Raw genomic sequence first — 21,863 nt, 5'->3', positions numbered from 1 at the left:
AAAATATCAATCGAAACTTATTTCGTTAGTCTTCAAATGCTTAAAAACACAATTTTTGATAGATTTCTATGACTGTAAATTGATTTATTTGAATTTTAGACAAAGACACAGACATACACATACTTTTTCACAGACATTTTTAAAAATCATGTGGCATCCCTGATACTCAGAGAGGAGAGAACCCAACAAAATGAAAGCGCGGCGCTCACTTGGCCTGCACTACCAAAGTTTGCAGTAAATTTGAATTCGAAATGCGATCGCAAACTTTTTTGAGTCTGGTTCGAGTGTCATAACGCAATCGGTCGCTCTGAACCATTCGCTGTACTACCCAATTGGAGTGAGAGCGAGAGCGAAGAGAGAATGTTTAGTAGCGATTGGTGTGGAAGTGACAAATGGTAGAAATATAGAGCAGTAATACGTCGCGCTCAATTTGTGCTCGCGATTGACTGCATTTTTTTAGCAATCAGGACCCTGTTTTTAAGTATTTGTTATGGAACTTTCATTAGAAATCATTTTTAATAAGCTTCTTTGGCAAAATGTTCGGCATGAATTTCGGATCTAAACTTTGTTCTTTGTACTATACTTTTGTCAAACTTGATTTTTTCGAATTTTATATCACAGAATTTGTAAGTTGTCCAAGTGGTGTTAAAACTTATTTTTACATACTGTATTTTTCGCAAAGATTTCTGACAAAATGTTTTGGAATGGTCGAATTGTTATTGAGTTTGGAATTTGAATTAAATAAATAAATGTGTTTATTAAATTAAATTATGATGTTTTATTTTAGCCAAAAAAGTAATTTCTTGTGGAAAAATGTAGCTAAAATACAGCAAATGTTCTGATAAAATATAACATTCAACTAGAGTAAATTGAAAATATAGCTTGAACAGAGATAGTTCATTTAAAAATTTGAAAAACTTTGTGGTACAACCTGCCCCATGTGTTCTGCCACGTTGACGGTACTTAACCTATTTCCAGCAATTTTTTTTAATGCACGCTGTTTCTCAAGCTTTGCCAGCGAAACTGTGAAGTCCCTTTTTGCCGGAGGCAAAATCTCATCTTCTCGGGTACGTTATCGCAAAGTTTTTCGCCCGGACTTTTAACAGGTTGTTGTTAGAGGATAATTATTCCCACCACCTTCTCGCTAACAAGCAGTTGTAGTAGCTCATTTTGAGGCGCCGAAAGAATAAAGTAATGATTTGTAAATATCAAGCTTTTTCCGGGTTGTGGGAGGTTAAAGCGGAAAGTTTGCACAAACTTTGCCACCAACTGATTTTCAACAGATTTGTTCTACTTTTACTGCTTGGGAAATCGTTCGCCTAATGAACTCGTGGAGACGTAATAAACCAACCAGGTGGAATCACTTTTATTGCAAAGAATCCCCTCAAATTATATTAATAAGTATGATTTTTCCTTTTTGATTCTTGAAAACGTTTCAAAAACGACTGTTTCGCTAACAATTAACGAGGGCAATAATCAGGTTTCAAAGAGTAAGCCACATTTCCATCCAAAATAAGTTTTTTCTCCAGAACTTGTAAGCAAAGAAATATCCTGTTCCATTAGGGATTGCTTGTGAGAAGGCAAAGAAAGGATGCGGCAAGATAATAATTGTCATTGTAGGATGCTTTTGTGCGAGCGCAAGAAACGCTGGTAATATGAACTATTCAACAATGGTGAACTTTGTACGATGTAGATTTTTCGTTATTTAGTTGAAAAAATATTGAATATTCTAAGTTTCAACCCCTTAAATTCCTAGCAGAAAATTGGAATTGAGGTTACCCTAATTTACAAAGAAACAAAGTATCGTTTCTTTCGCAGCTCTTTCAACCCTCTAACCTTGACAAACTAAACTGATTCAACATTTACTTAAAGTGTACTCCCTTGAGCTAGTTTACTAGAGCAGCTAAATTTAACCAAGAAAAGCGATGCTGCCCTACATGCCCTTCTCTCGTTGCTCAAGTATCGTCGCTGCAATTATTATCAGAGCTCAAAGCAAAAGCTGGAAAAGCTGCGAAAGCTTTTGCCAAACAGCAGTGTGCCGGCAAAATCGCCACGGAGATCCCTCCTTGAAACAACATCAACAAGGAATGAAATTTGTTCTTCCATCAGGCCGGCTGCAAGTTCTCACAAAGAAGAACCGGCCAAGATGGGGTGACGATGAAATTGGATCATATTTTCAAGACGTGTCGGGCCAGGCTGACTGACAGCATTGTAATTTCGTTCCTGCTTGACTGCACCAAGCGACAAAGGCTTGAAACTAGAGCGTCCAATTTCCCGTCCCGGGAATTCCTGGGAATTGCGTAATATTGAATGTTTGGCCCTTTTGAAATGTTAGTTAGTCTTGATTAAAAAGAATGAAAATATTTTTTTCGAAAAGCTCAAAAAATTTCACGATTGTTTCATAATTTAACATTGAAAATCGGACCATAAGTTGCTGAGATATCGACATTAAAAAATGGTGGGCTGTTTGGGTGAGACTTAGAAAACATCAATTTTCCTGTTTTTAAACCTTTACATGGCAATATCTCAGCAACTAAGGGTCGTATCAACAAAGTACAATTAAGCAAAATATAGAGAATTTTCTCAGCTTTCCAAAAATATTTTTTTCAAAAGTGGGCAAACATGTGCACTAATTTAAAAAAAATAATAACTGCGACTATTTCCAAAAAAGTCACCTGAATATGGATTTTACTTGAAAACGGTGCACTTTATCAACATTTCACTAAAGTACTTTTTGATTGCAAATTTGATTTTACATCGATAAATGAAATTGAAAAAAATTTGGGACCAATATTTCGAATTTTTGAAAAATTCAGTATTGATTCAAAAATTCATAACTCGCTCAAAGATTTATTGCACAACTTGGAAATTTCTGAAAAGTTGGCATTTGATGTCCTCTAAAACATATCAGAAAATGAAAAAAATAGTGTTTTTTTGCAAATCAAGTTTTAGTGATAAAAAGTTAACTAAAAAATCACCGAATTTTTTTATTGCCGTGTGTCATTTTTTTCCAGTGTAGTCCGTATCCATACCTACAACTTTGCCGAAGACACCAAATCTATCAAAAAATTCCTTCAAAAGATACAGATTTTTGATTTTTTATGCATCATTTTTGTATGGACAGCTGCCAAATTTTTATGGAAAATTATATGGACAAACTAATGATGCAAAATGGCTTCTTTGGTCATACCGAAGGCACCAAAAAAGTTTCAGCCAGATTAAAAAATACAAAAATTAAAAATGAAGAAATAAGACCGATTTCGTAGAGAATTGCTCAATAGTGTGCCAAGAAGATGAATTCTATGCTTTTTCATTTATTCATCAGCTGAAACCAATAAGACGTGTTCTTTGCCATAAAAACATCATTTCAGCGTAATTTTTTATACTTTATGAGTCAATGTTATTCTTAAACAAATTTCCTCGAACTAGTCACATAGATAAATTAAAAAGCATTTATATGGTTGTGGAGCCTGGATTTTACTTACTGATTTAAAATCTGATTTAAAAAATAATACTCCTCAACAAAAAAATACAAATGATATTTTTTGAAACACTGCACATAAAATCGGAAAATTTGTATATTTCGAGCCATTCATTTGAACATAAAAGTTGCTGTTCGATACAATTTTGTTACAAAATATAAATCAGAAGCAGGATCAGAATATTTTTTCCCGGGATTTCCCGGGAAATTAATTAAAAATTTCCCGTTTCCCGGGAATTTTGTAGTCCCGGGAAATTGGACGCTCTACTCGAAACTCATTTATTTATGATGTATTTGGAGGAAATGAACCCATTCGTATTTTAGTTCTATGGTATGACGTTGGTAGATATTGAAGAAGGGCTTTCAACGATCAACACTAATTTACATCATGATTTTTTTGAGATTTTTATGATTTAATAACTTTGAAAGTCGAATTATTTATAATTCAGGTTGAGTTATCAATTTTTGTGAACTTCCATTTGCGGTTCAGACATTCTCTTATTCCAGCAAAAGTCCAGACAATTAGTCGAACGCCACAGCATCATCGTTACGAAAAATTCTGCTTTTTGATATAATCCAATTTATCGCGCAGCAGCAGTGCGATGAAACACGCTTCCACGATCGGGGATTATAATTTGGTGTGAAGTTTCATTTTCCCGCGTAGTTGACCCACCTCCCCCTGGGGCATTCGCTGGCCGTCGATTGGTAAATAAATTCTCATTAAAAAGTTTTCCATTATCGAAACTTTTCGAACCGCGCGAACTCGTTCTCTTACCGAGGAAAATTCGATCGAAACGAGAGTGACATTTGCACTCACTGCAGTGTCCAATGACTGTCGAATTTAACCATTTGAATGCACCTTTTGGAAAAGTTTCGGATTTGGGTCAGATGACGAAATCTCAAATCTACAAAATTTAATTGAAGATTCAATTTCGATAAAATATCACCTTCAGGTATCATAAACATCTTGCAAAAGTTCCACTTCCCAAATTCCCCCCAAAATAGAACCCGAACCCGGCTCAAAACTTGCCACAGTCATCGCCAACCAACCAGGAAACCGGGCTCCCAAAAACCGTCCGGAGGAGCTCTCGCACTCCAAATGTCAAACCGAATTTCCGTGCTCCCAAACTTCCAAATTCAATTTCCGATTGTCATAAACCATTACAGAAACGTCTCGGTCTCACTGGGTGGATGTGTGCTTACCCGTCTGGAAGAGCATGAAGCCGTACAGTGAGGCTGCGATTTTTACCATTTAAATTGTGTTCAACAATTTAAATATTTATCTTTTGAAGATTCAAATCATTTCAACAAATTCAAACTTGTTTGTAAATATGTCGATGCCTAAATCGAAGTCTCACTGTACTGTGCAAAAGGAAGTCTCATTTGGACCTGCTGCTCCTGCTCGGGATTGTTGATTATATGCGCGCTGTAGCTCTCCTCTATCTGCTACTGTTGGGTTGTTGGTTTGCCTGTTGGTTGACTGGGTATCCGGGAAATTAAATTATGTGGCCTTTCCCCATCATGGAAATGGCTTTCTTGGGAATGTGCCCAGCAGTAGCGTTTGTTTTTGTGACCTGTTAGGTTGTAGGATATGCGTTTTCACATAAATGTAGAGTTTCGTATCCTTTATCAAAATATAATATTTTTTTATAATTTAGACAGAATTTTAAATATGACTTCTTTTGAACTATAAGCATTTTTCATTTTTATTTCCTTCATAATAATCATAACAGAAAAATATAAAAATCTTTTTAAACTGGCATCCATCGGGCACCCAAAGTGGAATATTGACTATTTGACGCCTGATTGCAGCTTCTGAATTTCAAAGAATCTAGAACGATTTTATGTTTGTTTATGATCTTGTGTTCTTTACAAATTTCACAGCTATCAAATCAGTTTAAATGACATTTTTTAACAAATTAATATCTCCTCTCATTAGGTGTTTTCACCGGAATTTTACAGGGAACAACCTTCGATAACTTATTTATAGAAACTTTTAAAATAAGGAATTACTTACAAAAAAACTCAAATTAAAAAAAGCATTTAGATTTTATAAAATATATTAAGCTTCGATCAATATGAATTTTTAGAAAATACAGTTTTATTTCATAAAATTCAAAAGTTTTACTAACTTTCAATATGGTTATTCAACGACGCGATTTTTTTTAATACATTTTTACTAAGTTAATGTTTTATATTTAATGAATTCTCAAAACATTTAAGTTTAAATTGTTAAATACTTTTTTTAAACTGTGTTTTTTTACAGAAGTCCTAGGAACAATTTTAATTCGGATAATCGAATCACGAAAAAAAGGATTTTTCGTTGTCTTGTTTGTTATTGTTTAGCTTGAATACGACCCCAAATATGCTTTAAAGTGATTCAGAATTTTTAAATCCAAGATGGCGGCCAAAATGGCGGGGTTGAAATACTTAAAAAATATATTTGGTATGCAAAAAGGCAATCAACAATACAAGTTTGACTAAAATGGGGTCACAGAACTCGAATTTAATGTTCAAAATAAGAAAAGAACTTCGAATAATCGAGGCTTCGGAATATCTAATCTCGATGATTTAAATTATTCTGGTAAAATTTTCCCTGTTTCATTTTAAAAGCTAAAAATCTTTTAATATAAAAAGAGTGAATCTTTTTGAGTTTCGCGATTCCTGTAAATAATAATCTTGAATCACTGTTACTTTTTTAGTTGTCTTTAAAGTAAACCCTTCATTTTTACATTATCAAAACTAAAAAAAAAAGTGTGAATCTCTATCAATATATAATTCTTTTTTGATATCTTAAAATAAGCAAATATTTAAAAAAAAAAACTTGGGTTAACTTCTTAGCTCTCGCAAAAATTTAGCCTTTTATTGATATCTTCAAATCTTCAAATATCATTAAAAAAGTAGAGTAAATCTCTTGAAATTTAAAAATTCTCTTTTAAAAAATTATTTTCTTCGCGACATCTTCAAATAATACAAAAATCAAATGGTAATCTCTATTAATTTCATTATACTTATCAAAATTGACCAATCTCTTTATGAAAAACAACAATAGGAATTAATTTTCAACTGACGATATCTCGGATACAATTAGTATGATTTTCAGTGGTAAATAATGTGAAATTTTCGGAACCTTAAAAAAAATACAATTTCAAAATCAAAAATAACTTTTGTAAAGGAATATAAATATAAAATTCCCCCCCTTTCATATTTTAGACAAAATTTCGAAATTTGAAATTATTTTTATTGAAAATTTCAGAAAATCTAAGAAAATTTCGCAGTACATTTATTATTTAACACTGAAAATCGAACTTATAATTTGCGAGATATCGTCAGTTGAAAATTATAGGCTTATTAGGTGAGTCATTGTGAGTCTGTATCTCAGAAACTAATTTTCGGTTTCCAAAGTCTCAGAGATAATTATAAGAAATTTTATCAGCTCTCCAAAAATATTTTTTCATTGGTGGGTTTCCTCGATAATGTATAAAAAAAATGTAAAAAAATAGAAAATTATAACCTAAAAGTGATAACAACTCCAAAACATTGCACTACATGAAAAAATCGGTACAGTACTTTTCGATTTCAAATTTAATTTAACTTATAAATATAATGATTTGATATTTTTATGACATCATTTTCAATATTTTTCAAAAAAAATTTTTTTATTCATGCATTTGGAATTAGATTGTACCATAATGCACTATGGCTCTACAATGTTGTCTTTTTGAGTTCCGTTAAACAATTAAACAAATCGTAGAAAAATCATACTTATAATCAACAACTTTACCCAAGACACCAAATCGATCAGAAAGTCCCATTTCAAGATACAAGTTTTCATGAATTTACGTACCCATTTTGTACGTAATGTTTGGAGACTAAAAACCAAATTCAAATTTCAAGCCTAATTTCATAAATTTTGAATTAAAAAGTATCACAAAATACGCTATACAAAATGAGTGAAAAAATGATTCAAGAAAATTGTTCACAAAACTAGAAAAAACAAAAGAACGAAAATCAACTGTCATCTATTCAAGGGTACTCTAAAAACAACAGAAAATCTCAAGTCTCACGAAGTGACTTCAGCAGTGACGCTCCAAATTCGCCAAATCTCCAATGTCCACATCGAATTTCCACGACACAATAAAAAGCAAACACACACACACACTCAGCCCTCCCACCTGAAACCTCACACCCTTTTTTTACCTAGTTTCTGAGCAATCCTCCAATTGCCACCGAGCAGCGTGACCGCGTCATGCGTCCGCCAGAGCTTGTGCTGCCGAAGGATGACCGACGAGGAGTGCGCCTTCTGGTTGGTGGCGGAACCTGCGGCCTGCTGACCCGAATCCGGCTGCTGCTGCCGCTGGCTCTGGCCCCGGGCGGAATCTGCACACACACACACACGGGGAGACAGAGAGGGGGAGAAAAAGAAGAAGAGCTTTCGAAGTGATGTGGGTTTTTTTTTGGTGGAGAAACGAAAGCAAGAGGAAACCCACAAAAAAGTGCTTGGAAAAACTAATTATAAAATAGTTGTGGATTGTTGGTTCAAGAGTTAGAGAACGAAGTGCTGTGCGACATGGGAACATCGTGGAGTGATTGGCACGTCGGCAGTGTGCTATTTTGGAGCAATTTTTACCTCAAAATTTGTAATTTGATTGAATTCCAGCAAAATCTTAAAACAAAAATTTGTAAATTTATTATTGAGGTTTAAAAATTCAGTATGAACCAAGATAGCACAACGGCGACTGTGAGAGTTGATGAAAGGATTTTGGGCACGACGAACGAACTATTCACACACACAAACAAAAAAACACAAACACACACACACGGAATATATACAGCAGGAACCACACGTGGCGGTTGCACGTGTCGTCCGCCGGATGGAGCACATGGCTCTCCGGAATAGTGTCTGGCGCGAAAGGATTAGAAGTGGGAAACTTTATTTAAATTTGGTTGCTGTGCTTGGTTGGATGAGTGCGTGAGGAGAGCAAAAAATACTTAGTGCTTTTTTGTGAAGACTGTGTCTTGATGAAGTTTGAAGAAGTAGAGCAGATTGATGAAATTTGATGATCTGATGTTTTAAGCATTTTAAGCAAACAGTTGAGAACGACTATTTATACGAGGTTCTGCATAAAATTTAAGGAAACACAAACATAGTTCTGGCTTTCAAAAACGAAGGTTTACAACTACAAAGCCTCAACAACAATTCAACAACAAAAATTTAAGACTTAAAGTTAGGTAATTTGTTTCAAAAACTGCGTAAATGATTGGAATAAATTGCACTATGAAATATTCCCATAAAATTTAACCAATCAAACGGATTTAAAACATTGAATGAAAAAAGTGAGAAAAACTTCGAGGATTTTTTTTAGGTACTATTTAGCTTAATGAGTTATTTTAAAAGTACCTTGTTAATATCAATTTAATTCGAAACATTCATCAAAATCCAAATTATGGCAGTATTTTTTTCAATTTGAGTAACTGCGCCAATTTTGAGCCAAATTGGTTAAGGTTAAGGGGTTGCTATTGATCGTTGAAGTTTGTATGGCCCACCTAAGTAGGCCACGCGGTAACTCGTGATGGTTACAAGCAATTTGTTAATACAGTGGACTCTCTCGTTGTCGATATTGCAGGGACCATTTGAGCGGGAGGTATCAAGTTATAGAACCAAAAATCAAAGCATTCTATTCGAAGGGACTGAAAAATATATTGAAAGCTGGAGCAATATTGATATCGAGAAAATCGACAGTAATTGTAATTGTTTGCATCTTTGTAGAGCATTGCTACATTTAAAAAAAACCCTGCAATGTTACAAAAAAACATAAAATTTTAAAATGAAAATAAAATTTAAATTTTAAAATTAAAAAATGTGTGAGTTGGCAGAGAATAACCCATACATTTTTTGAAATTTATAAATTACAATAACCATTACAATTTTACATAGAAACCCAAAATATGACCAAAAATCGTTTTTTGCACTTTGGCTCAATTCGGAGGGAAGATTCAGATTCAGCGGGCAAAATTACATGGAAAATCATATATTTTGACAATTTTTGAATTTCGTTATGGTGGTCCCATACACATTTCCCATGAAATTTAGACGTTTTCAAATGTAGATACCCTGAGGTTTTTTCAGCGTTTGTAGTGCTAGTGCTTTCGAATGAGCCTGGCGCTTAAAATTTGGCCTGCGCTTTTTCGAGATTTTTAGGTTTTTAATTTTTCATCTTATATACCTTAAAATGACTGTAAAATTTGACCCTGAAGTCCAAATCGACTTGAAAGAAGTGAAAAATGATTGTTTTTAAGACCTCTAAAAGTGCCCCAACATCACTTTTCTCTTAAACTTAACCCTGAATTGCAACGTTTAAAAAAACCGATTTTTCAAGGTTTGCTCAGCTGCTCTCTCTAAATTTTGTCGTTGAAGGCGAAGATTGCGAGATAAAATGTTTGTGTTTTCCACAGAGTTGCTTTAATTGGCAAGCTCAACAAGTGGTGGAAGACAAACAAATCCCAAAAATATTCCTCAAAAGCTCGATTTTCAAATTCACTCTAATTTGAACCACCCTTATTTTCAACCAAACTAAAAGTTGCCCCATTCCATTTGTAACAACTCTTCTGAAAAAAAAGCTCGATAACTTTTTTTTCGCAATTTTTCCGAAAATCTATTTTTCACTTAATATGGCTATCTGGACCACTGTGCATTGCTTAAAATTTCATAGATTCAGATTCAGATTTGCTTAGAATGATCGCATTTTTTAGCTTTATTTTGAAATATGCAAGAGCTTTTTTTAGTAAACGAAATTCCAAAATTGATAAATTCAAAAAAAATCTCAGACATATTACAGAAATACAATTGTAACGTTTTTTTTTTCCTTTAGTCCCGAAATTTTTTTTGTAATTCTATTTATACCTAAGATTTTTTTTTCTTTTTGCAGGTGACATATATTCAAAAACAGATATTGGAAAAAAAATTCCAAACATTTTTCACAAGTACCACCTCCAATTAATTTCCCGACTAATTGCCCGATTATCCCTGAAGCACCGCACCAAAGTTCAACGCTCATAAAAACAAACTCAAGACGACTCTCCACGGTTGGTCGAACCGTCGGGTAAAGCCATTTCGACGAGCTGAAGCTTGTATCGTTTGTGCTGTACAACAACAACAACGACCAAAACAACGCGCTCAATATGAGCAAGTAGTAGATTGGCGCATATGAAGCAGTTCCGTGATGTTGGGTGATTTTGGTAACAATTTTGCACTTTATTTTGATTATCTTGAAATTTGAACAAGTTTCAGTCATTTGTTCCAGATTTTGATTGTTTCTGTTAAAATTGTGCTAAATTTCTCTTAGTTACGGTTCCAGACAAATGTTTTGATGAGCGTTTCAGCGAGCGAAGAAAAAGCTCATCGGCATAAAGATCAGCGCAGGAAAAGTGAAGGAAAATGGAAAAAGACGACCGCTAAACACTCATCAAGTGTTGCCGGTGATGTTTGGTATAAGCCAGACCATGTCAGTCTTTGGATATGATGGAACGGTTGAATGATGAAACCCCCCTGATGGCACGGAAAAACAACACGAAAAATTTCACTTTCCGTTAGGATTTTTCTTATTTCAAAATCACTCCATTGCGCTTTCCAGTGCCATCAGCACAAAGTCAAGATGTAAACAAAACGTCGGAAAATTTCCCTCTCGTTTCAGGGAAAAAACAATTTTGCAGCACGCTGTGCAGAGGCAAGCAACAGAAACTGAAACAAATGAGCCGAAACGAGCAGCCGAGAGCTTTCAAGGGGCAACCTACAGATAGAAAGGGGGTGGTGGGTGGCAATCAGCTGCTGGCATATGCCACCCACCTCTCCCCTTAAGTTGAAGAGGAAAGGGAAAATGTATCATTTGAACAGCAGCCAGAAATTATGACTAGAGATTTGTCGACACATTTTGAAAAAATGAGAAGAACGGGGTCTATTTTTAGTTGAAGCATTCTTCACTGCTAGTGCCAAGGGCAATCCTGAGATGAGCGGAATGGCAACTACATTGTTGTGTTTTACTTGTCAGAAAATTTTGAATTTTGCTTCACCAGTAATACTTCTTTAAAAATCATTTCGTCAAAAAACATTCTTCTAACCTTCCCACAAAAAGATCCCCATGTGCTTTGCGTGCAACTGCCATAAAACAGATGATGCGACGCCCCTAGGCGGTATTCATAAAGTTTGATTTGCCATCCGTTTCCCGTCATCACCGTCGTCACTCCTTCGGTTGGGTTGCCCTGGTTCAATGTTTTTATCTTCAGGCCAGCAGAGGTTTCGCACTCTTTTGCGGAAAATTCACCAACGAGACGACGAGGCTGGGATGACGGTGATGATGTTGATGGGGCAAGATGTTTGCCATAAAAATGGATTACGGCGACCTTGGCGTACGCAATGATCCAGGAGAACTTTTACTTTTGGGAATAGGGATGCTTGAACATTATTTTTTCTACATAATTTTGGTCCAACTTTCAGTCCTGATTTCAACCACGTTTTTAGTCGCAATTCTGGTCTCAATTTATGTTCAAATTTTATTCATGATTTCAGTCGTAATTTTAGTTCAGTTTCGCTGCACATCCCTTACTTCGTCAAATAATGTTGTACTAAGAAATGCCACATCGATGACAATCGTTATCCTTTGACGGTTGTTAGCTTCGTGGAACAGATGGATAAATAAAACATAACTTTTTGTGGGGTTGTTTTCGGAAACATTATGCGCCATAAAATCAACAGTTTTCGAAATCAATTGTTGATAAAGCTCTCTCTGAATTATTCAACACGTTCGATTCTAGTAGACTAACCCCCTCTTCATGAGACAAGCTCTTGTCATTTCAGCTTGGTTGGAAATTTCCCACGCACATATCGCACTAGTTGGCATATCGTTAACATTTTCAAGCTCCAACTTCAAAGGGAAAATCTATTCTCACCGCAATGCCGTATATGCGGGGTGCCAATGGCATATGACATTCTCCTCTTATTGTGTTGATCTGTAGAAACTATATCAAAGGCCGGGTATAGCTGTAATCAGAACGCATCTGCTGTATTCATAATGTCAAGAAGTGCCTCATAGTTACTGAGAGTGGAATGAAGTGGAATTATTTTCATGTTATGTAGAAAGCATTTATTTTGTTGATTTACAATAAGAGTCATTGGAAAATTATAGTTGAGATCATTTCAAACAAAGTTATTAGCCACTGTTATCAACCATATTTTTAAAGATTATTTTAAACATCAGGTAGTATTTTTGAGAATATTTTTCCTTAATTATTTCTTTTTTTTTATACCGTACACCAGGGTGACATTGACAGGATTTCAATTTATTTTGGGAAAATTTTCCAACAGATAAAGTTTTCCTCAACATCATTATTTTTAAAACATAGCACAAGGTCCATGAACTAGTATTGGAAAAACGTTTTTTCAATAATGTTAAAAAAATAGTTGCATTGAAAATTCTAATTTTGAATTCTCGGATGACTATGATAGTCATAGTTTTTCATGTTAAAACCAGATTTCAAGTGTTCAAATGGTACCGTAAAACGGGGTGACTTTGATAGCCGGGGTGACTTTGATAGGTTTGCGATTTTTCTGCAAAATGCAAAATAAAATACGTACGGAATGATTTAGAATCATACTGACCGTGGTAGAGAAGTGTACAAAGTACCTCAAAAATAACTTTTCATAAAATTTTCAAAAGTTTAAAAAGTTAGTTAACTATAGTTAAGAAAATGTTGATGAAAGTCATTATTTTAAACATCTCAAAGTGTCATGATTTTCTCAATGAACATGATTTTGAATCGGAAAACGGAATGCATTTTCGGATTCTTTGGACAATTTTCCACTAGGAAAAGGTTGAATAAGTTCGTAAACAATAAATAATATGTGTTTTTGAAACACAATTTAAAAAAAATCTCCAAATTTATAGGCAATTTCAGTTGAACATAGTTCGCGTCAAATGTGAAAACTGGTGATTCGTGCTTCGATTTCAGTATAAAATGCAATTTTAAACGATAATTTTATAAACAAAACAAGTTTTGACAAATTTCAGGCAAAATTCTGACTTTTTAACAATTTTACCTAAAGTTTATATGTATTTTGTTAAAGAGCTTATAAACATTGTTAATTCATTATAAACATTGATTTTTTTTACTTAAAATCTACATAAGCTACTTTAGTGATGGTACATTTAACGTACAAATAAGTCACCCCGGAATTTAAACAAAGGATTTTTAACGTTACTATTTTTCTAAACACTATTGAAAAAACTTGTTTTCCAAAATAGTGCATGGACTTTGTGTGGCCTACTCCGGTACATGTTTTAAAAATAATAATCTAGAGAAAAACCTTACCTGTTGGAAAATATTCAAAAAACAAATTGAAAACCTGTCAAAGTCACCCCGGTTTACGGTATTTTTACGTCTAAAGTACCATCACTATATTGATTCTATTGCTTTTGAGATAAAATATATATTTTTTATTTAGTTTACTAAGTTAATTAGCTTTTTACCAAAATACATATAAATTTTAGGTAACATTTTTGAAGGGTCAGCTTGTTTTGTTTCAATTGATATTGCATTTAAAACTTGATTCGAAGCTCAATTAAAAAGTTTTCAAATTTAATATGAAATATGTTCTACTGAACTGCCCATTATTGAAGATTCGGCTATTATGCCAAATCAAGTATTCCGAGAAAAACACGGCTTTTTCAAAGGGGTGGGATATTAGCCGTTTGGTTTTTCGCATCGGCAGCCAAAACTAAACAATATTTTGATGAAATTTAAACTTCAAAAGATGCGTTGGAACGTTCCCTAGCAAAAATCTCGATTTTGCCAAAAGTGGACAATAGCCGTTTTTTCAATGGTGGGCAGTGGAAATGTCTATAAAACTGGAGATTTTTTTTTCGAATTGTGTATCAAAAACACATTTTATTATTTAAAAATTAATTATATCTTATTTTAGTGTAAAACCATCCCAAGAATCCGAAAATGCATTCCGTTTTTCGAATCGAACTCATTATCATTGAGTAAATCATGACGCTTTGAGAATATTAAATAAATGCTATTCACCAACATTATCTTGATGATAACGTCATGATTCGAAATCCGGACACTTAGTAGCATATAATTTTTGTTATAGTTGGCAAAAAATCATGTAATAAGTTGGAAATGTAGAAATATCTTCAGGATGTAGTATAAACAGTCAGTTTCAAGAAAATGCATGCAAAACATGTCTTTTCTAACAATTTTTCATCAGAATTTTAAAATTAAAATGACTTGTTGTGCTTCGAATCCCGGACACTGATAAAAGCTGATTCGAAATCCGGACACTTTTGCTTCGAATTCCGGACACTCAATTTTACTTATGAATCGCACATATTTGGACTGAAATATTAGTGAATGGCATTCTTTATGTCTCAAATAAGCTGTTAACATCAAAACAATCGATATTTTTTTATAAAAATTTGCTAGAATTTAAGGAAATCGAAACCATAAATTTCTGCTTTGCCTTTTCCGGTGCTTCGAACGCCTTTGAAATATTTCAAGTGAAATGTTTCGCATTTTTGGTAAACTTATAATTTTATTGTATTTAATTGTTTTGGCATTAACTACAGCGTTCAAACAAACTTTAAATAAAAGTTGATGTTGGAATTTATCAAATAACACAGTTATTATATGTAAAACAATGGTCAATAGTTAGAAAATTCATTATTTTTTGTGACATTTTTGTGAGTTCCTAAAAATGTTTTCTAAGACAAAAATCTGGATTTTCTAAGTTTATTGATTATTTCAAACAAGAACAGTTCTGTTTACAGTTTTCGGAGAATATATTTTTTTTACAATTGTAATGTAATGAGTTTTTCCATTCTTTCAAACATGAACAGTTCTTTAAAACGTGTTATGGGTTTTTTAATTGAAGCATATTATTTTGTTTTCTAAATCAATTTATAATATGTCCTTGTTTTAGTGAATGTTTTCCTTTTTCCATTCCTTCAAACAAAAGCAGTTCTTGAAACAGTTTGAAGAGAAATGGTCTGAACTCAAACATATTCTAAAGAACTTTATAAAAAAGTTAAAAAGTTTATTTTTGTTTATGTAAAATTAAAAAGTGAGTTTTCCATTCTTTTAAAACATTTCTTTGAGAAGTATAATTTTGTTTTTCATCATCAAATTTAAAAAATGCAGCAATTCCACTTTTTTCGAAATGGTATTGCTGAATGATGGCATAGGTTTAATTCGATAGTTCATAAAAATGAAGCTGTTGTACACAGAAAAAAATAATTCGTCACGCCATTAAACATTTTATTTTTTAAACATGATGTAAATTTACAACAAATCCAACGTTAAAACATGATTTTACAGGTAATTAAGCCGATAAGGTCGAATCTCAAGTTTAAGCCAACTGAGTTTACATGTGATTAATCATTTCCGTGTCGAGAAAATTCACACTTGCTTTCTGTGTAGTTTTTATTTGACACTTGAGGAACAGACCTTTTTCCACCTCCGGCCAAGCCTTCGACTTATGGTCTTTTTTATTCGACCTTTTGTCATACACTCATTATCCGATGAATTATTAACTTTAAACATCTGCCAACCCTGTCAATTTGTTGAAAAATTCAATTATTTTATTATGTAAATGACGTCTAGACCATGTAACTTTGAAGAGATTTGAGCAATCCTTAAATCAATAATATTAATTATAAATAAGAACAATTAGAAGAAAAAAATCATGGAAATATTTCATTATGGTAGCTTGTAAGTGGATTACAACACTTTCCCTCGAGCTTGCAAATCAGGTCATCAGTGCGTGTTACTGGACTCATCCCCCCCTTGAAAATAAAGCGGAAGGCCCAAAAAACAAAAAGTCACATAATCGCATTAAATCCAACACTTCCAGCCATGAACTACAAACACACAATCCCCTGAAATGTACACCGGAATACTAAACTTCCCCTTCCCCCTTAAAACAACTGCAAGCACCGACAAAAGGAAAACAAAACGAAACGAAAAAAAAAGGAAAATGTGTCGGAAAAGCCTGGAAAAAGCTCAACCAAGAAGGACGGCTCTCTCTCTCTTTAAAGCCGGTTAAGGGTCACCGAACGCATAAATTTATCGACAAAGTGAGCTTTTATTGAGCTGTTGTCTGTGTATCTGTATTTGTTCATGTGAGTGTGTGTTGCACAATTCCAGAAATAGCCGCGCGCCGCAAGGACTCAAGCTGGGTCAATTTGGATTTTCCCCGGCAGCAGCACCGGGCAGGAAGGAAAAAGTTGGAAACTTGCCCGGATGGAGGATTGAGGATGCAGCGGAGAGCTCAAGCCCAACAACCGTGGACTGGCCAGTGGCCAACAAAGTTTTCTTCTGTGGCCACCACGGGAGGGCGCGCACATGAAAAGGAATCTGTGCCAAAGCATCGATCTTGAAGCGGATGTTGGAGAAGGGACAACAAGGCAGGAGAGGTGGGAATATTTTGGAAAAGTTTTGTTTGCTTTATCGAAAATTCAATTAGGCTTGTTAGTATTCAATACCGTGCTGCTGTTTTCATCTTCTTTTATTGGAAATTTTTAATTCGCACGTGTCCACGTAGCCTTATAAATAATTTTGGCGATTTTGATCTATCTTTAATTGCGGTCGTGTCTGAAAAGGATTTTCAATCGTTTCAAAAAAAGGTGGAAGAATGAAAATGTGTTATTTGGGATTAGTAAAACAATAACGCTTGAAAAAAAAAAATCCCATAATTTCGCTGCCATTCAGCGGCTCTTCAAAAACACACACATAGCTTGAAAAATATCTCCATGTACACAGCAAAAAAAGGTAGTAACCGTGCGTGAAAAGGCCTGCGTGTAAAAAAAATTACATTATTATATGAAATCTATGTAATATTACACCCTGAAATATGTAGCCCATCAGTATGGGAAACTTACTTGATCGAAATGTCAAGCTCATAAATGCGTTTATTCTTTCCATTCTTCATCGGTCTGACGGCCGAGTGGGCTAAGGCGCCAGTCCTTACTGATGGTGCTGGGTTCGAATCCCGTCAGTTGCCACTTTTTTGTGTTTGCAAAAAATGTACATGCAGTGTGTAATATTGAGTGTCTTTTTTGCGAAGGTGAGGTGCATGCTTTTGCATGCGATTTTACCATCGGATTTTTTGCTGTGCACTGGAAATTCCTAATGCTTTGAGAATTGTATTTTTGTGTTGCCAATTTGAAGATTAACGGTATTTGACTACGGATTGGTAACCAGCATTATTGTCGTGAATTTGATTCATTAAAAAAAAAACATATTTGAACACATTCGAGAATCTTAATCAATTAAACCACAATTTTTCGTTATTTCCAACAGCCAAAATATGTATCCGTTTTTTATCTGAAACTTTCATGTAAATATTGTTCAAAGTTTATGTCGATGTCTTTTTCTATGAAACATTCTGAAAAAAAAAACCTTTATGACATTAATCGTTCTTCGAAGTATCAGAAAATTCATAAAATATCGAAACAATCCGAGATGCAGGACCATAAAAAACAAGAACCATTTAAGAAAAATTGAAGAGTGTAATTTTTTTTAATGGAATATCCAATCGAGCATTATATTTTGATGGAGATATATTTTGAATAATTTGCTCAATGTGGATGTCGAATAGTCGATATGTTATTCAACCTTCATCAAAATATTGCTTTAAAGTTCATAAGCAATTACCTTTTGGTTTTTATTTCATTAAATATTAATTTTAAAATAAATACTGGAGAATCAATGAAAAATCGAACGAACACAAATTTGTAAAAACTTGATAACTTGGGAAATCCCATTGTTTTAGCCAACGAAATGATGGACTTATTCAACCAAACTTTTAACAATTCCCACAAAAACTAAAAAAACGAAAAAAGCAGTTTTGTATTTTTTTTGCAATTTTTTCGCAAGCCTTATTTTATCTTTTCGATTTGAATGAAACTTTGTTCTTCATTTACTAATGTCCAAATAAGCAATTTTGCATCATTGGGTTCTCCATACAAACTTGAGCGCTATCCATACAAAAGTGCTGTGAAAACTTAATCCCGTATCTTGAGAAGGGAGTTTCAGACTGATTTGATGACTTCAGCAAAGTTGTATTTTAACATGTTTTAAAAAACCAAATGGGATTTTTATTTTAAAAAAATGTAATTTATTAAAAGTTTCCAAAAATACTCGAAATTTTCATAAAAAAATATTTTTTTAGTGTATTTAATTCAGTTTGAATGTCCATCGAGAATTACTTTAGTGAAATTTTAAAACCGTTTCCTAATAAAAACCATTTCAAGTGAAAATTCAAAAAACGTTCATTCTTTCAAATATTCAAAATAGTGTACAACCTCGTACATCTTTAAAAAAAATGTTTTTTTTTCTATGCTATCAAAATTCTCTAAAATTTTCTGTTTTGATTATGTCGGTATAACTATTGGTAACGGATTTATGAATGAAAATATGGAAAAAATATATTTAAAATTGCTACAAAATAAGCACATACTGTTCAATCGACGAAATCTTGCAAACTATTCGATTTTAAAATATCTGAAAAGTAATCTTTTGGAGAATTTTTACGACTAACATTTTCAAAAGCCAAATGAATTTTAGAAAAAAAATCTAAAAATTTGTCAAACCAAATTTCTTCTCATTTCAAAATATCAAATCCAATTTACGATTGGAAATCACGTTACCATTTTTTTTGGTTTAGTTTTTTTTTTTGCAATTTCAAAATACTTCACGAAGGTAAAGCACCATGGCAAAAATATTTTCGAAGAGCTGAGAAAATGTTCTACAAGTTTCATTTCACCTGTTTAAACGTTGTTGACTATTGGATCGATTTTAAATGTTAAATGTGAAACTGTTGTGAAATTTTCTGCACTTTTTATTTAAAATAATATAAAAATTTCATGATCATGAATAAACTTTTTAAAAACACTGATTTCGATATTTTTTATATTTAGCAAGATTTGAAAACTATTGGATTTTTTTTTAAACAAAATTTCAATCTATAACATTGTAAATCGAATCAACAGTTTCCGAGAAATCGCAAGTTGAAAAATGAAAACAGAGTTTATGCTCAAAGACAAAGTATGCAAAGTAATTTTCAATTGCAAATTTTGTTTTTCATCTAACGTTGATTTTTGGAATTTTTTTCTAAATCTAAAATATTGTTGATTTCTTTCTACAAACCTCATATAAAAAATAATTCTGGTACCATATTATGCACCATCTTAACCTCTATTGCAAAACAATCAATTTTTTGCCGAAGACACCAAATCGATCAGAAAATCGCTTCTCAAATACAGATTTTTTTCTGGTGGTGTTCTTTTTGTGCTGTATTCGTGATCGTATTCATATCATGCATGCGGTGAGGGGAGTCATTGTGCTAATGAATATTATTGCGCGTCAGTATTGTGTGAGCAGCAGTGCCTGGATGATGGATTTTTTTGGTGTTTGTATTCGTGATCGTGTTCAGAGCGCATAATTGGCAAAGGGCAAAGTGCGTGGTCGTTAAAAAATATTCGGAGTGAAAAGTGATTTTTTTTTTCTTCAAAGCCCTTTCTATATCAACGTTGATCGGAAGGCACGGCGTCGGGTAAATTGTGTATACATTTTTCGAATAAGGTTTTATTTTTTTACGGTGAAAAAGCCATTTCTATATAATGATCGAAAGACGCGCTGACATTTTGGATCGTCGAGATAATAGTGGAGCAAAATAACTGTGTGTGAGTGATTTTGTGTGTTAACCAGAAAGATCTTCCTATAGCATCGTTGCTCGGAAGGCTCGCCGACGGGTCTATTATGAAAGTCCTCCCCATAGCATCGTAGCTCGGGAGGCATCGAAAAGCCAATACCTTATCCTACTAACCCAAAAAAAAAAAATCACGTGATGCTTGAAGGAGATACCGTGGATTCAACGGTCTCATGCGGTATCAACAGGTATATAGCGAAAAGCTGTATGCTTGATGAGTATGCAACTTCAACTATCGGACTAACATTCCTCCCTTTCGTTGAACTGCAGGCTTCTTGGGAGGGCGCCGGTATTGACTAATAAAGTAGGGATCTTCAGAGGTTAAACAGTGAACGGATGATTGGCTCCCACTGATCATTTTTGATTCATTGTTTAACTTCAGCTTATCTGTCAATAACGGAGTAGCAGCTCATTGGCAGTCAACCATTCTGATGCTCTCAAAATACAGATTTTATTCGCTTTCAATCTATTTCCCTAAATTTTCCCACCTAGTATGAGGAGCAAAACCTTTTCAAGACTTAAAAAAAGGATAATAAAGAACGTCAACGATGATAAGCGGAAAGGACGGAAGGAAGGGTCCGTTTCCGAAAGTCGTCTTCAAAAGTGTTGGTCCCTCTCATTTTTTTTTGGTTGTGCACCATTCCGGTGAAGAATTGCACACAATCAGTGTCGCATGCGTCTGTCATCGCAAATGAATCACTCCGAGATCGCCCGTTTGAGATAGAGACCATCATCAGAGGGACCTTTTTATTTTTCTCTTTTCAGTATTGTTTTTGGCATGGTTTCTTTAGGACAAATTGAGTCATTATTGAGGTTGGGTTTTTTGTTGGTAGATTTTAAGAAACCAGTTCATCTTAAGTTAAAGGGTTTCAAATTTGAAGAAAATCGATTCAACAATTTCTCTGAATTTAATCAACTCCAGTATCTCTTCCATCATTTCAAATTACAATACACCGAACGGAGAGTGCAACAAACTTTCGCTGTAGCAAACATTTCGCGAAACCAATTACTCTTTCCTTCACACCACCACACGTACGCGTACATAATTCATCAACCGTAGTCTGTCATTCACCGCAACGCAGGCGGGAGCTAATTCAACAATCAACCTCTCCATTGAGGCTCACCGCAGTGCAGTGCAGCGCTAGTGGCTCTCATCAGGGCGAACTTTAACGTCAGACACTTTTCCGAACACCGAAGCCTTCCTGTCGCAGGACTAGAGGTTGTCGTGGTGATCTAAAAATAGAACTCGGTGGCGGCGGTATCTTATTTCGGCATGCGAACGACTAATTTTGAGCAATTTATGAAAATGTTAGCTTGCTGTGAGGTATTCCAGATCGATATTAGATTCCTCACCGTATTTAAAGGGATACACTCTGACATCAAATGACAGTAACAAACTAACAGCATTTTCGTAGTGAGCGCTTTGTTCAGACACTTCCCGTTTGGGTGTAGAGAACAAAATTTAATCTAGCTCTTCAACCAGTTGCCAGGTTCTAGGAATACTTTCAATACCAGACAAGCCAGCCAGTGTTGCCATTGGAGGCAAAGTCCGTCGTTTCTTACTTTTGCATGCAAAGCTCATCCGTCGCTAGACGACAAACACGTGCTGCACCG

General features: G+C 34.2%; 1 protein-coding gene across 9 annotated transcripts in view; it reads right to left on the bottom strand.

Moving 5' to 3' along the window:
* Positions 1 to 21,863, bottom strand: part of LOC120425148 (dual 3',5'-cyclic-AMP and -GMP phosphodiesterase 11-like) — a 271,336-nt gene that overhangs the window by 113,723 nt on the left and 135,750 nt on the right. For 3 of the 9 annotated variants that reach the window (XM_052707524.1, XM_052707523.1, XM_039589578.2), the window contains one exon: positions 7,682 to 7,861. The exons of the other annotated variants lie outside the window; for them this stretch is intronic. The gene's annotated coding sequence lies outside the window, so the exon portion shown is untranslated. The remainder of the gene's footprint in view (positions 1 to 7,681; positions 7,862 to 21,863) is intronic. 9 annotated transcript variants of the gene reach the window in all.

This window comes from Culex pipiens, chromosome 2 (genome assembly GCF_016801865.2).
Source record: "Culex pipiens pallens isolate TS chromosome 2, TS_CPP_V2, whole genome shotgun sequence".
Lineage (NCBI taxonomy): Eukaryota > Metazoa > Arthropoda > Insecta > Diptera > Culicidae > Culex > Culex pipiens.
The sequence above is the reverse complement of the archived record's forward strand: the minus strand, read 5'-3'. Positions and strand labels throughout refer to the sequence as shown.